Here is a 14,962-nt window from a genome sequence, read left to right as displayed (position 1 = left end):
TAATTCCACAAACGTAGGAAGAATTTGATGTGACATTAAAATTAAATATTATTCAGTAATTTAGAGACAAGATAAGTTAAAAATAACTTATCAAAATGTAAACATTTTATTAATCCTTTTCTAATTCATAGGAAAGGGAAAATGTTATATCAGACTCTAATGGAGTTGAAGAACCTGTTAAAAAACATAAAATACATATACACATGCGATAACCGGTACACCATTATGGAGTGGAAACGCTGTCCCAGCAGCAATGCATACGGTTACATGCTTCTGTATACTGGCTTAAAAAAATGAACAAAAAGGAGTAAAAGAAGCTTTACACATTGGGTGGAAACCGCTACATTGATAAAAAGAAAATGTCTCTTTCCCTTGTTTCAATTTCTACCTCAAAAAGAGCATTGCCTTAAAATTTTCACAAGTTGCAGCAGCCACCAAAATAGCATTGCCTTGAGATTTTCACAAATTCCAGCAGCCACCAAAATAGCATCGCCTTTAAAATTTTCACAACTTTCTCAAAAACAAGGCCCTGAACTCCTGCTCCTGCTGCTAGAGCGCTCAGTGATATTTGAAGGAGAAAAGTAGCAGAGTCTTCCAAGGTATGGCTAATCATTCCAGCCGCCACCCAAATAGCATCGCCTTTAAAATTTTCACAACTTTCTCAGAAACAAGGCCCTGAACTCCTGCCCCTGCTGCTAGAGCGCTCAGTGATATCTGAAGTAGAAAAGTAGCAATCTTCCAAGGTAGGGCTAATAAAAAATAAATAGGGAGAAAGATGTGGAAAAGATTTTGGTTAGAGTATGTTTTAAAATTGTTTTTATTGAGTTAAGAGTTTGTTTTTTAGATTTAAGGAAATAGATTAACTATTCAAGATCACTAATATTTAGTGAGAATAAAAGTACAATAAAAAAATAATTTAAATGGTTTGTTTTTTAGATTTAAAGAAATAGATTAACCATTCAAGATCACTAATATTTAGGATCACTAATATTTAGTGAGAATAAAAGTACAATAAAAAAATAATTTAAATAGAGTAATAATATGATGAGTCAATCTACATTAATGGATAGCAATCAGTAATGACTCTCTCCTTACTAATTTGTTGTTATAGTTTGTTGATAACTGAAGATAAATTTTCCCACATGAAAAAAATAAGAGAAAATTTGAACATCACAGCAACGAAAATTTGAGCATCACAGTAAAGAATCAAGGCCTTGTTTCTGAGAAATTAGAACCACAGCATGACGGACAATGGGTTTTCTCGTCGAAGAAAGGAATCGAAATATTGTCACCCTTGCCATTAATACCGTTACATGCTCAGCATTGCCATCAGACTCCAGTCTCCAGTGTCAATTGCTGTTTTCGGTTGAGAATTTCAACACAGTCACAGAAGTGAAGCTTGATCAGTCAATATATTAAACGGTAAAAGCTAGAACCTCAGACTCCAGTCTCGAGTGTCAATTGCTGTTTTCGGTTGAGAATTTCAACAAACAGTCACAGAAGTAAAGCTTGATCAGTCAATATATTAAACTGTAAAAGCTAGAACCTCAGATCCATGTGTTCCTGTGAATTTCAAAAAAAATATGATCAAAACTTCAAAATCACACTTTCAAAGTGCAATGAATCAGAAATCTCGCGTAATGAGGTGATAAAAACTAAGATTCCAATGGAGAAAAGAATGATAAAAAATTAAACGGTAAAAGCTAGAACCTCAGACTCCAGTCTCGAGTGTCAATTGCTGTTTTCGGTTGAGAATTTCAACAAACAGTCACAGAAGTAAAGCTTGATCAGTCAATATATTAAACTGTAAAGCTTGACGCCAGAGTACTTTCTTACCCGGAGAGGAAGATTAGAATCTAATAAGCTTCGAGGAAATGCTTCGAGGACGGCTCTGTCCGAAGTAGTTGTCTAAAGTATTTTGACCAATTACTTTTGAGAACTACCTTTCAATTTCCCTTTCAAAAATTATATATATTTTAATGTGCAGCTCTGAAAAGAAAAAGTTTCCACCTACGGTGAATCAGTAATCAGGTGAACGAACTTAACATAACGGGTATAATTTTAACCATCGAATCAATACGAAATTAGATTTTTAATTCCACAAACTTAGGAAGAATTTGATGTGACATTAAAATTAAATATTATTCATATTATTCAGTAATTTAGAGACAAGATAAGTTAAAAATAACTTATCAAAATGAAAACATTTTATTAATCCTTTTCTAATTCATAGGAAAGGGAAAATGTTATATCAGACTCTAATGGAGTTGAAGAACCTGTTAAAAAACATAAAATACTTAAACACATGCGATAACCGGTATACCATTATGGAGTGGAAACGCTGTCCCAGCAGCAATGCATACGGTTACATACTAGCTTCTGCATACTGGCTTAAAAAAATGAATAAAAAGGAGTAAAAGAAGCTTTACACAGTGGGTAGTGAGTAACGAGAACGATAAAGATTTTAGTATTACAAAGTTGGCCAATACATTCTCAGACATGGGGTGGAAACCGCTACATTGATAAAAAGAAAATGTCTCTTTCCCTTGTTTGAATTTCTACCTCAAAAAGAGCATTGCCTTAAAATTTTCACAAGTTCCAGCAGCCACCAAAATAGCATTGCCTTGAGATTTTCACAAATTCCAGCAGCCACCAAAATAGCATCGCCTTCAAAATTTTCACAACTTTCTCAGAAACAAGGCCCTGAACTCCTGCTCCTGCTGCTATAGCGCTCAGTGATATTTGAAGGAGAAAAGTAGCAGTCTTCCAAGGTAGGGCTAATCATTCCAGCCACCACCCAAATAGCATTGCCTTTAAAATTTTCACAACTTTCTCAGAAACAAGGCCCTGAACTCCTGCCCCTGCTGCTAGAGCGCTCAGTGATATTTGAAGGAGAAAAGTAGCAGTCTTCCAAGGTAGGGCTAATAAAAAATAAATGGGGCTAATAAAAAATAGATAGGGAGAAAGATGTGGGAAATAGGGAAAAAATGTGGGAAAGATTTTGGTTTAGAGTATGTTTTAAAATTGTTTTTATTCAGTTAAGAATTTGTTTTTTTAGATTTAAGGAAATAGATTAACTATTCAAGATTTAGTTAGAATAAAAGTACAACCAAAAAAATAATTTGAATAGAGTGATAATATGATGAGTCAATCTACATTAATTGATAGCAATCAGTGACTCTCTCCTTACTAGTTTGATAACTGAATTAAAGTAAATTTTCCCAAATATATGAAAAATATAAGAGAAAATTTGAACATCACAGCAACGAAAATTTGAACATCACAGTAAAGAATCAAGGCCTTGTTTTTGAGAAATTAAAACCACAGCACAATGGGTTTTCTCGTCGAAGGTGGTGGGTCACTTGTTCCCGGAAAAAATTGCCGTCGAGCTACCGGAGAATCACGGATGGAATAGGCATGTATGTATGGTAAGGCCGCTATCGAGTGTATTAAAGGCCCGATAGCAAACTGGTTAGCTCTTGCCGCTAGGTTCAGCCACATCCACCTGCCCCAAAATAGTAATAGTAGTAAATTATTAAGACAAAGCGCTATAAATACAAAAAGGCCAAATCAATACTTATATAACCAGGTTAAGCACTCACCTGCTGGAATCGTCGCTCAATTGAAGCATCTTTCTTTACATAATCATGGTACTCTTTTGGAGTAGTTCTACAATGCACCTAAGTTGGCCCCCAACAAGCATTTTGGTTTTACTGGATTATTCCACAACCAAACCCTACAATGCACCTAAGTTGGCCCCCAACAAGCATTTTGGTTTTACTGGATTATTCCACAACCAAACCCTAAAATCAGTCACTTCGAATAATCCTTGATCTACGTTAATAACATATATGATTATTGGTTGAACAAAGTGTTTAATCATACATAAACAAAGCGCGGTGTTTAATCATACATAAACAAAGCGCGGTTCTCTTACGGGTACCCAGAATCGAAAGAATTCCTTCAATAAAGAGAATAACTTTTCCCTCTGCATCTTCCAGCTCTTTCAGTACAGACTCAAGTCGCTCTGTAAAGTCCTCGCAATCGGCACCAGCCTCAAGGGCTTTCATATCCAGGGCTATCAACCTTACATCTAGCAAATTGCTGTGTAAAACCATTTGAAAAACAAAACTAATTAGCTTCTCTGTCAACCTTGCAACCTGAAAATAATCCTGCAACCAAATATCCACTGAAACCCTGTACACGTGCACAAGCACCCTTCCTACAAACTAAAATTTGCAAGCGGCCGAAGCATGTAAATATATGCAGAAGAACTTACCTCGGTACATCCCCTCTGACAATCTTTCGTGCCACGCCTTCAACCACAGCAATCGTTTCAACACCAGGTCTCTAGTGAGCACAGGATTGCTCGTATTCCTCTGAGACAAAATCATAATAACTCTCTGGATTTTTTTTTTCAGAACGAAAAACATAATTGTATTATATTGAGGAAAGATGACAGATAGTACATCAAAAGCTTTCAAAAGTTGGAGCAGAAAACTGGATGCTATATGCATCCTGGGAAACACCTTTGGGACTGACACACTATATACCAAATACAGGATTCTTGAACAGCACATAAAATTCCTGGAATATAAAACTGATAGCCAAGAAAGAACAATGATTTATACACCATACCTATACAGGGATATATATCATAATGATCAAAATAACAGAACATACCTGGAGATTTTCATAGAATCAAAACCCAGGGAAGGTAAATCCTGGTTGGGGAAGGATTCCCCAGCAGATATTACCTTCACAGACCACTTACCTGTTTGAGACAGCAGCCCTTTCTTAGATAAGCAGTCAGCTTGGTGATTCTTGGACCTGTCTATATGTTGAATGGAACAGCCTTTCACTTTACCCCGCAAATACATAATTCTGTCCATCCAGCCCGCAAGGTGAGAGATGCTGATACAGCATTTTCCCATAACATGATCAACCATAATTTTAGAATCCCCATAGATTGACATAAAATGAATATCACAAAAAATGCAGAAAGTAAGAAGACCCGCTAGAGCCATCGCCTCAGCCATGCAAGAGTCCTTTCCTCCATTCCATGAGCTGAGATAATGAAGGCTCTCGTCCATAATAATATGAACCCCGCAGCCACAGAAATTGTGCTGAGCAGCACCATCAAAGAATGCCCTGGGAGCCCCTGAGAGAACATCTCCTTGCCTGTTCCAATTGACATTTTTTCTTTTTTGGTTCTTAGCCGGAAGGGATTCATAGAAGGATATAACATTTTATAAAGTAGCCATAAAAGACTCTTTCCTGGCTCTAAAGATTATATTGTTCCTCCACTTCCAAGCACACCAAAGGACTATGATAATTAGTGGTCTCCAAGATTCATGCTGCCCACTCCACCAGATGAAAACTTCCTGTCACAGCTAGAGATAAAGAAATCTAGAGAAATGGAACTCTCTGGATTTCTTTATCTCTGCCCGTGACAGGATCAAGCTCCCCAGCAATTTCAACCAAATCACGGCCATATGTTTTCAAGTTTTTATATTTATTAGCAGTATCCACCATTTTGTCCCCTCCTCCGAGATTCTCCACTCCAGATACCAGTCTATCTACACTCACAGCTGCCTCTCTGAATTAGTGCCGCAATTATAATGTCTGTAATATTATTGGCGTTCAGTTCTGTGCATAACTAAAGAAAGTCTTCCTCTTCCTTGCACCTACTACATCATCAGAAATTGATCGGCGTGACAAACAGAAAATATAATCTCTAGAATTGTAGCCAAAGCTCATCAAAAGTTTTGTGTTTTTAAAGTTTTTAAAGTTTTTTCCTCTTCTTGCTCTTCTCAAGGAAGAGGTACAAAGTTACCACAATCATTGCATAGAAATGGTAATATTTCGAACAACAAAATAATCAATCAATCAGGCTCATCTAAGTAAGGAAGAGGCACAAAGTTAATACAATCATTACATAGAAATTATAATATCTTGAACAACAAAATAATCAATCTAACACATCTAGGTGTTTTAGTTAAAAATAATTGTAATCAAAATACTGAACATCCGGATCTGAAAAAGAACCCTTTATTTATATTTATCACTGAAGGAAAGGTACATGCCCATATAATAAATTTCAAGCCCCTACAATGGCATGCATGGTTGCTTATCAAAATGAGAAGACAAATACAATTAAGCACAATGGTGAACCTGGATAGATCCATGAGACAAAATAACACCCATTGGGTTTTTGTCCCTAGGATCAAACTAGAACTAAATGAGAAGACAAATACAATTAAGCACAATAGTGAACCTAGATGGATCCATGAGACAAAATAACACCCACTGGGTTTTCGTCCCTGGGATCAAACTAGAACTGGAACCTTGATGGATCCATGAAACAAAATAACACCCATGGGGTTCTCGTCCTTGGGATCAAACTAGAACTTGAACCTCAATGGATCCATGAGACAAAAAAAACTGGAACTTGAACGTGTATGGATCCACAAGACAAAATAACACCCACGGTTTTCGTCCTTGGTATCAAAACACCAAGTTCTCAAGAAAAACACAAGAAGATAAATATCAAATGCTTAGTTTCCATCCCTTTTATAGGCTTGATGGACTCTCTAATGACCTTATTTTAACAGTTTTTGTCCATTTTCACTAAATCAAGAAAGGGAATATTACAGAAATTCTCAATGAAGTAGTACAATGTCGTTCATAAGGAGCATCATGCATGTCAATAAAATTCAAACTTGGGTGGAGAAGTTTTCATTAAACCCTCCCAACTACATAGGCTACAATCTACCAAAGCTAATTAAAAGTCTTATATTTCCTCTCATCTAATAAGATTCCCAAATAAGACTCCCAAATAAGAAGTCATCAGAAACTACTACTTAGAGAGGTCACTGGCCATCAAAGTTCAGATATACACACTTGAATCTCAAAAATGATAAAATCTGCTTAAAAATTCAGTAAAATCTTATTATTAATTAAAACCTAATGCATGTCAATAAAACTATAAAACTTGAACTTAAATAAAGAAATTATTATTAAACCCTCCCAAAGCTCATCAAGCCCTTGTAATGGTAAAAGATAGAAAAAAATCGAGTAAGATTCGCAAATAAGACGTCATCAGAAACTGCTCACAGAGACACATAATTCATTGGCCATCAAAGTTCAGATATGCACGCTTGAAAGTCTGCTCAAAGGTTCAAAAGATGGTATTCAATAAAATCTTATCAATTAAGATCTAGTACAAATTCAAAAGTAAAAACCTAAGATTCACGCCCTTCGCTAACGGCCGTGAAACATCATTTGTCACGAAGAGGGCTTCAAAACGCACATTCAAACGCACGCAAATTATCTATAATGTACCATGAAGTGATACAAACTAAAGCTTCAAAAACCGGAACAAAAAATAAAGATTTCTGAGGCATTGCCATCAGACTCCAGTCTCGAGTGTCAATGACTGTTTTCGGTTGAGAATTTCAACAAAAAGTCACAGAAGTAAAGCTTGATCAGTCAATATATTAAAGTTTTAAACGGTAAACGCTAGAACCTCAGATCCATGTTCCATGTTTTCCTATGCATTTTAAAAAATATGATAAAAACCTCAAAATCACACTTTCAAAGTTCAATGAATCAGAAATCTTGGGCAATGAAGTGATAAAAACTAAGATTCCAATGGAGGAAAAAATGCGAAGCATTGACATCAGAGTCTAGACCGCCGATAAAAGCAACAACCGTTTTACCTGAAAACTTCAAAGAAACCAGGTAAGCCGCCACGCAACAATTCCCTGCCAAAGGTTCTGAATTTTAAGCTATAAACACATTAGCGAGGAACAAGAAGAATACCGCAAACAACAGTTCAGCAGCTTGATGAAAGATATGGCTGGAATGTGACGCGCAACTTCATTGAGCGACTTGTCACTTTATTAAGCGACCTCCCAGCATAGTGATCGACTTGACCCCAGGGTACTTTCTTACCCGGAGAATGCTTCGAGGACGGCTCTGTCCCAAGTAGTTGTCTAAAGTATTTTGCCCAGTTACTTTTGAGAACTACCTTTCAAAAATTATATATATTTTAATGTGTAGCTCTGAAAAGAAAAAGGAGTTTCCACACACTTATGAATAATTTAATGTGACATTAAAACTAAATATTATTCAGTAATTTAGAGACCAGATAAGTTAAAAATAACTTATCAAAATGCAAACATTTTATTAATCCTTTTCTAATTCATAGGAAAGGGAAAATGTTATATCAGACTCTAATGGAGTTGAAGAACCTGTTAAAAAACATAAAACACTTAAACACATGCGATAACCACAAGTTCCAGCAGCCACCAAAATAGCATCGTCTTTAAAATTTTCACAACTTTCTCAGAAACAAGGCCCTGAACTCCTGCTCCTGCTGCTAGAGCGCTCAGTGATATTTGAAGGAGAAAAGTAGCAGAGTCTTCCAAGGTAAGACTAATCATTCCAGCCGCTACCCAAATAGCATCGCCTTTAAAATTTTCACAACTTTCTCATAAACGAGGCCCTGAACTCCTGTTCCTGCTGCTAGAACGCTCAGTGATATTTGAAGGAGAAACGTAGCAGTCTTCCAAGGTAGGGCTAATAAAAAATAAAGGGAAAGACGGGAAAGATTTTGGTTTAGAGTATGTTTTAAAATTGTTTTTATTTAGTTAACTATTTAAGATCACTAATATTTAGTGGGAATAAAAGTACAACCAAAAAATAATTTCACTAGAGTGATAATATGATGAGTCAATCTACATTAATGGATAGCAATGACTCTCTTCTTACTAGTTTGTTGTTATAGTTTGCTAATAACTGAATTAAGGTAAATTTTCCCATATATATGAAAAAAAATAAGAGAAAATTTGAACATCACAGCAACGAAAATTTGAACATCACAGTAAAGAATCAAGGCCTTGTTTTTGAGAAATTAAAACCACAGCATGACGGACAATGGGTTTTCTCGTCGAAGAAAGGAATCGAAATATTGTCACCCTTGCCATTAATACCGTTACATGCTCAGCATTGCCATCAGACTCCAGTCTCCAGTGTCAATTGCTGTTTTCGGTTGAGAATTTCAACAAACAGTCACAGAAGTGAAGCTTGATCAGTCAATATATTAAACGGTAAAAGCTAGAACCTCAGACTCCAGTCTCGAGTGTCAATTGCTGTTTTCGGTTGAAAATTTCAACAAACAGTCACAGAAGTAAAGCTTGATCAGTCAATATATTAAACTGTAAAAGCTAGAACCTCAGATCCATGTGTTCCTGTGAATTTCAGAAAAATATGATCAAAACCTCAAAATTACACTTTCAAAGTGCAATGAATCAGAAATCTTGGGCAATGAGGTGATAAAAACTAAGATTCCAATGGAGAAAAAAATGATAAAAAAAATTGACATCAGCGTCCAGACCACCGATAAAAGCAACAACCGTTTTTACCTGAAAACTTCAAGAAACGAGGAAATATAATCTCTAGCATTGCGGCCAAAGATTGGCAAAAGACTAAATGTAAAAGATAGGGGAAAGGGGAAAGTAATCCAATAAGATTCGCCAATATGACATCATCAGAAACTGTTCAGAGAGTAACACATAATTCATTAGTCATGAAAGTTCTGATATGCGCGCTAGACCTCTAGCGAGAATCTCAAAACGCTAAAAGCTGCTGAAAGGTTTCAGAAGGCTCTGTTGAGTAAAATCTTTTTAAATAAATCCCGTGCAAATTCAAAACTGGAAACCTAAGATCCATGGGCTTCGCTGACGGCCCCGAAACATCATTTGTCTTCACGAATAACTGAAGCCTTCAAATCGCAGATTCAAATGCACGCATGAAGTGATGTAAACCTAAGCTTCAACCAGAGGGAACGAAAAGTTTAAGATTTCTGAAACATTGCCATTAGACTCCAATACACTAAACGCTAAAACGGCAACCCTTATCCCGATTGCAGATTCACTTAACATACTTACCTGGCTGTTTGAAACCACCTTTCCGTCTCCGTTTATATAGACGGAGGTTGATATTCACTATCGGAATTGTTTATGTCGGAAAACTTTTGCAACCAGAAATTTGTGTTATGGGTGACATCTGTCGTTGTCTCAGCGCCGTATAGCCGACAGCTCCAGGCATGGAATTAAATTCAAAAGTACAGGGCTACAGCACCCACCGATGCCACCTTGTGCAATAGAATAAACGTACAGCACCCGCAGATGCCAGCTTGTGCATTGGAATAAATGTAAATGTACAGCACCCGCACACAATGGAATAAATGTACAGCACCCGCAGATGCCAGAAAAAGGTCAATGCATTGAAAATTACCCTAAAAAAAACATAAAGAAATTGTTGCTTCATTCACCGCACTGCGTTCAAATCAATTAATTTGTTTTTAATTTTTACAATTTCTATTAAAATTTAAATAACTGTTAATATTAAATATTGATTTATGGAAAATTGGTATTTAAAAATAAAATTATAAATATTAGTATTATTTACCAATGTAATTGTTATTAATATTATAATTATTTTAGAAATTTTATTTAAATAGTTTTATATTTTTAGAATTTATTAAAAAATATTAATTTAAAAAGAGGTAATATTGTTTTTTAATAAAATTTGTATTTTTTTAAAATTTTTTATAAATTAGTGTTTAACAATATTTTACATGTGTAATTTTTTTTAATAAAAGTAAAATATTTTCTAAATTAAAAATAATGTTAATCATAATTCAAAAAAAACATAAATATATTTATTTGGTTGTGGTTAGTTTTAATTAAAAGCATTATTGCTAAATACTTTTTATTTCAACTTAAGGTGAATGAGGATCTTTTGCTTTTCTTTTCTTTTTTTAATTGAGGGCTTAGATTGAGTCTCAAGGAAACGTACTCAATATATGCTTAGACTTAATGCTTATCAATTTGAGATTATTCATATTCCAATAAGTTCCTCCATGATAAATTCTCATTATTATTTATAACATTCATTTATATATATGCAAATTTTATTTCGCAAAATGGTCCATTACTTTTAATAAATTTAAAAAATTATATTCATGCCATGTGGCTCCCCACCCACCAATATCTTAGTGATTTGAGATTATTCCAATTCTAATAAGTTCATCCATGTAAGTTCCCCATTATTATCTATAGCATTCATTTATAAAAAATAAAAAATAAAAAAAATAAAAACAAAAACAAAAATTAAGTTAAAGTTGATCCATAACCCTTTTATACATGGTTAATGAGGGAAATGTGTAGCATTCTGTGTTGTAATAGTTTTTTGATCATATTTATGAAGCCTTAGGCTATATTAATATTTGTAATGTGGTTGTACTAGTAAAATACAAATAATCCCACTCTCCCTGTGCTTGTTCAATTTGTGTCGATATTACAACTCAGAAGATGTGGTAAGAATATTTCACTCTCTCTCAACCATAAATAAAATATTCCAATGTTCATGTGAAATAACATAACTTTCTATCAACTTAAAAAAAATGATAAAAGTAATTAAAAGCAAAAAAAAATATAAATATAAATGAAATATTTTCTAAATAAAAAATAATGTCAACTATAATTAAAAATAAAAATGAATATACCTATTTGATTACTTTAAATTACATTACAACTTAGAAGATCTAAAAATATTTCACTCGCACACTCAACTATAAATAAAATATTTAGATATTAATGTAAAATAATAAAATTTTATATTAATTTTTAAAAATAAAATAATTAGAAGTATAGAAAATAAATGTATTTCCAGTTTTAAATGTGAAAGATGTATAATTTTTATACTTGTTAAAAATATTTAAATATCCATATTATTTTATATATGAAAGAATATATATATATATATATATATTGAAAGTGAAAAAAAAAACAAGTATTTCTTAACAAGAATTCCTAATAAAAATAACAAAAGGGAGGTGTGCAATTTTTTCAATTCTTTATATAAAATTAATATGTGATATTTAAAAAATATTTATAAAAAATAAAAAAAATAGATTATAAATAAAATATTTCAATCATTTTGGCTCTACTATAAAATAAATGTAAATATGGGAAAATTCTTTTTATATTTGAACATCTCTTCCAAAAAAAAACAAATGTTCGCAACCATTAGTTAATTTTTTCTTATTTCAAAAAACTTAATATACTTAAGATATGTTATTAGATTTATGATCATAATTTAATAAATAAGTATTATGTAACAGTGGTCATATGACAATTATTATGTAATATAATCATTAATATATAATATTGATTAGTTATAGAACAATTATTACATGATATTTATTTGGTGCATTATATAATATTTTTTATAATATACCTTAGGTATAGTACATAATAGTACATAAACCATCTTCAAATTTAAGAAGATTAGTTAAATTTGATGAGATTTTTTTTTAAATCACCAGGAAAAAAAAGTCCTTTCGTAGTTCTTTCAATTAAAAAGTGTTTATTATCAGGGATATGCCTTCTACTAAGATTTTATCCTTAAATTTTGAATGGGTTCCTATGTTTTCAAAAGTTTATCCCCATAAAATTTGAGGAACCTTAAATTTGATTTGACCATTGGGTTGTCATTTGTCACTATATGTCTAGGAATTCAAGGCATCACCTAATAGACTAGGTCCTTATTAAAAGCTTGTGCATTTCTCTAGATTTTAACTAAATAATTATGCATCTAAAAGATGAATAACACATTGCAAGAGTCATCCTTCCCATTGGATAATAGACGCTCTTTTGTGAAATTCCTCAGGTGCAACCTAAGTAACATATATGCATCCTCCTAAACGTAACAACAATAGAAGAAAGTAGAAACAAAGACATGAAGATTATCCATAACAACAAAGCTATTGATGCAATGAAATAACCAACTCCACATCCAATGTATGAACAAAAAGGAAATAATCATGCAGTAAACATGTAGGAGAAAGCAACATCAAGAGAAAGCCGCAACAATAAAAAATGCTAAGTGCCAAAAAGCAGGAGGCCCAACTCAAAAATGGATCAGGTGAAGAGTTAGTAAGTGATCTGTCCCAAGCGAAGAAGAGAGACTGAGATGAATTTCTGGAAGTGGATCAAGCCCAACAAGGTAGAACATCCACTTTTGGACAAAATTTTAGCTTCCTTGTTGTGCTCACAATAGATGTGAGAGAAGGAAATTTGAAGGAATGATTGAAATAGAGTTTTGATCCGCTATTCTAGGAGAGAAGATTCGGATTCTGAAATTTACATCGGTTGTTGGCCCATTCAATAATAACTTTAGAGTCCCCAAAGATGGCAATGCTTGTCAATCCAATCCATAAAGCACAATAGAGAGTGCCCCATAAGGCCAAAAGCTTGATCCTAACATTCAAACCCTTTCCACCAAACCAAAGGAATCTGAAGAGATGATCAGGTCTAGAGAAATGATCATTCTACAACCACATGACCCAAAGGAACTAGCTCCATTAAAGAATCCAAATGGAAAGGAAGACCAAAGATAAAAGGAGGAGCGAGAGGGGTGAGGAGAAGGGAAGGGCTCACAAGAAAATTCTTTAAAGTATGCCATGATCAAAGACTTGGTTCTATAGATAGAAGGCCAGGAGGAATCAAAGATTCGTGCATTAAGTGCTCTCCAAATGACCAATAAGATAAAAAAATTGAAGGGTCTTGAGGGATTTATGCATAATAAACCAATGATGGAGGTAGTTAGGGTTGTGATCCCAGATCGAGACAATTGCAGATTCCAGGAGACTAAGGAATTCAAATATATATTTGTAAAGCAAAAGATGCAACTGACTTAAATGAATTGTTCTGTGTTCCCTTTAACATACATAAAATTGTCCAGAGGTGAGAATCCATCCCACTAGAGTGTGTTAAAGCGAAATGGAACCATATATTTCTTCGTCCTTTTTTAATAGTTGATTCTATTCTAATTTTATTATAGTTGGTTGTACTTTTATAAAAGTTAAACCCTTATCTTTATTGCATGTTCTCTAAACCTGCATACATTTATGCTGGGGGCCCACTGTTTATGTCACTCTTTGAATAGATGAACGTTGGTGTTATTACGAGAATTATTTATTGTCAGAAAACTTTTACAACAGATAACTCCATTTAATGCAGAGTTCAAGACATGGAATTTGGACTATCCATGGGTCTTGTGTAGACACACAAATCCAAGATGGAGCAAGTTAGGTTGGAGTAAGTTATTTCGCGAGTGTTAACAAAGTGGAAACCCTATTACAATGTAAAAACATGGTTTAAGTTTCTATGAAATGGGAATCTCAATGCATATGATATTGTCCACTTAGAAAAATAACCAAAAAAATAACTATACATACATATATATATATATATATATATATATATATAATCTTAACGGAATGAAGGAAAGTCATATATATATATAAATAATTGATTTGAGATTGTATTTTATATTAATATATTATTATGTTATAAATTAAAATAATTATTTGTTATTAAATTTAGAGAAACGAATATCTATTTTAATATTTGAATTTTAAATTGTTTAATTATAATCTTTTAATAATATATAATTAATTATTATTTATAATTTGTCTTTACCAAAAATGTTACTCCAGTTGTTTATCTAGTACAAGTTAATATATTTTAAAAAATGTATAATTCAATAAATTTTATTTTATTAAGGTTATTTTGGATTTTAAATCTTTTCATTATAACTATTGACTTATATAAAAAATTGAAAATTTGTTTAAATAAATTATAAATATTATGTAATTATTTCTAGTTAATAATTAAATTATATGTTTTTAATTTCTCAAAAATTTAGGATTTAAAAATTAGTTAAATTTATTATAAATTAATGATAACTATTATTAAAGTAATAATCTACAGATAAATTACTAGTAATATGAAATTTTAAAAAATAAAAGATTAATTATAGAGTTTTTGAATTATTATATATAAAAATAAAAATAAAAATTTATGGTATTATTATAATAATATTAAGA

The 14,962-nt window shown here is 32.9% G+C and overlaps 1 long non-coding RNA gene across 1 annotated transcript; it reads right to left on the bottom strand.

Moving 5' to 3' along the window:
* Positions 1-286: 286 nt before the first annotated feature.
* On the bottom strand, positions 287-7,943 carry LOC149184668 (uncharacterized). Its single transcript, XR_016257303.1, has 3 exons — positions 4,280-7,943; positions 3,603-4,104; positions 287-3,505 (listed from the first exon to the last, which is right to left on the bottom strand). It is a non-coding gene; the product is annotated as an uncharacterized LOC149184668 (long non-coding RNA).
* Between the last annotated feature and the right edge of the window lie 7,019 nt (positions 7,944-14,962).

This window comes from Pinus tabuliformis, chromosome 3_2 (genome assembly GCF_031772625.1).
Source record: "Pinus tabuliformis cultivar Carrire ecotype Pingquan chromosome 3_2, CPIR1, whole genome shotgun sequence".
Taxonomy (NCBI): domain Eukaryota; kingdom Viridiplantae; phylum Streptophyta; class Pinopsida; order Pinales; family Pinaceae; genus Pinus; species Pinus tabuliformis.
The sequence above is the reverse complement of the archived record's forward strand: the minus strand, read 5'-3'. Positions and strand labels throughout refer to the sequence as shown.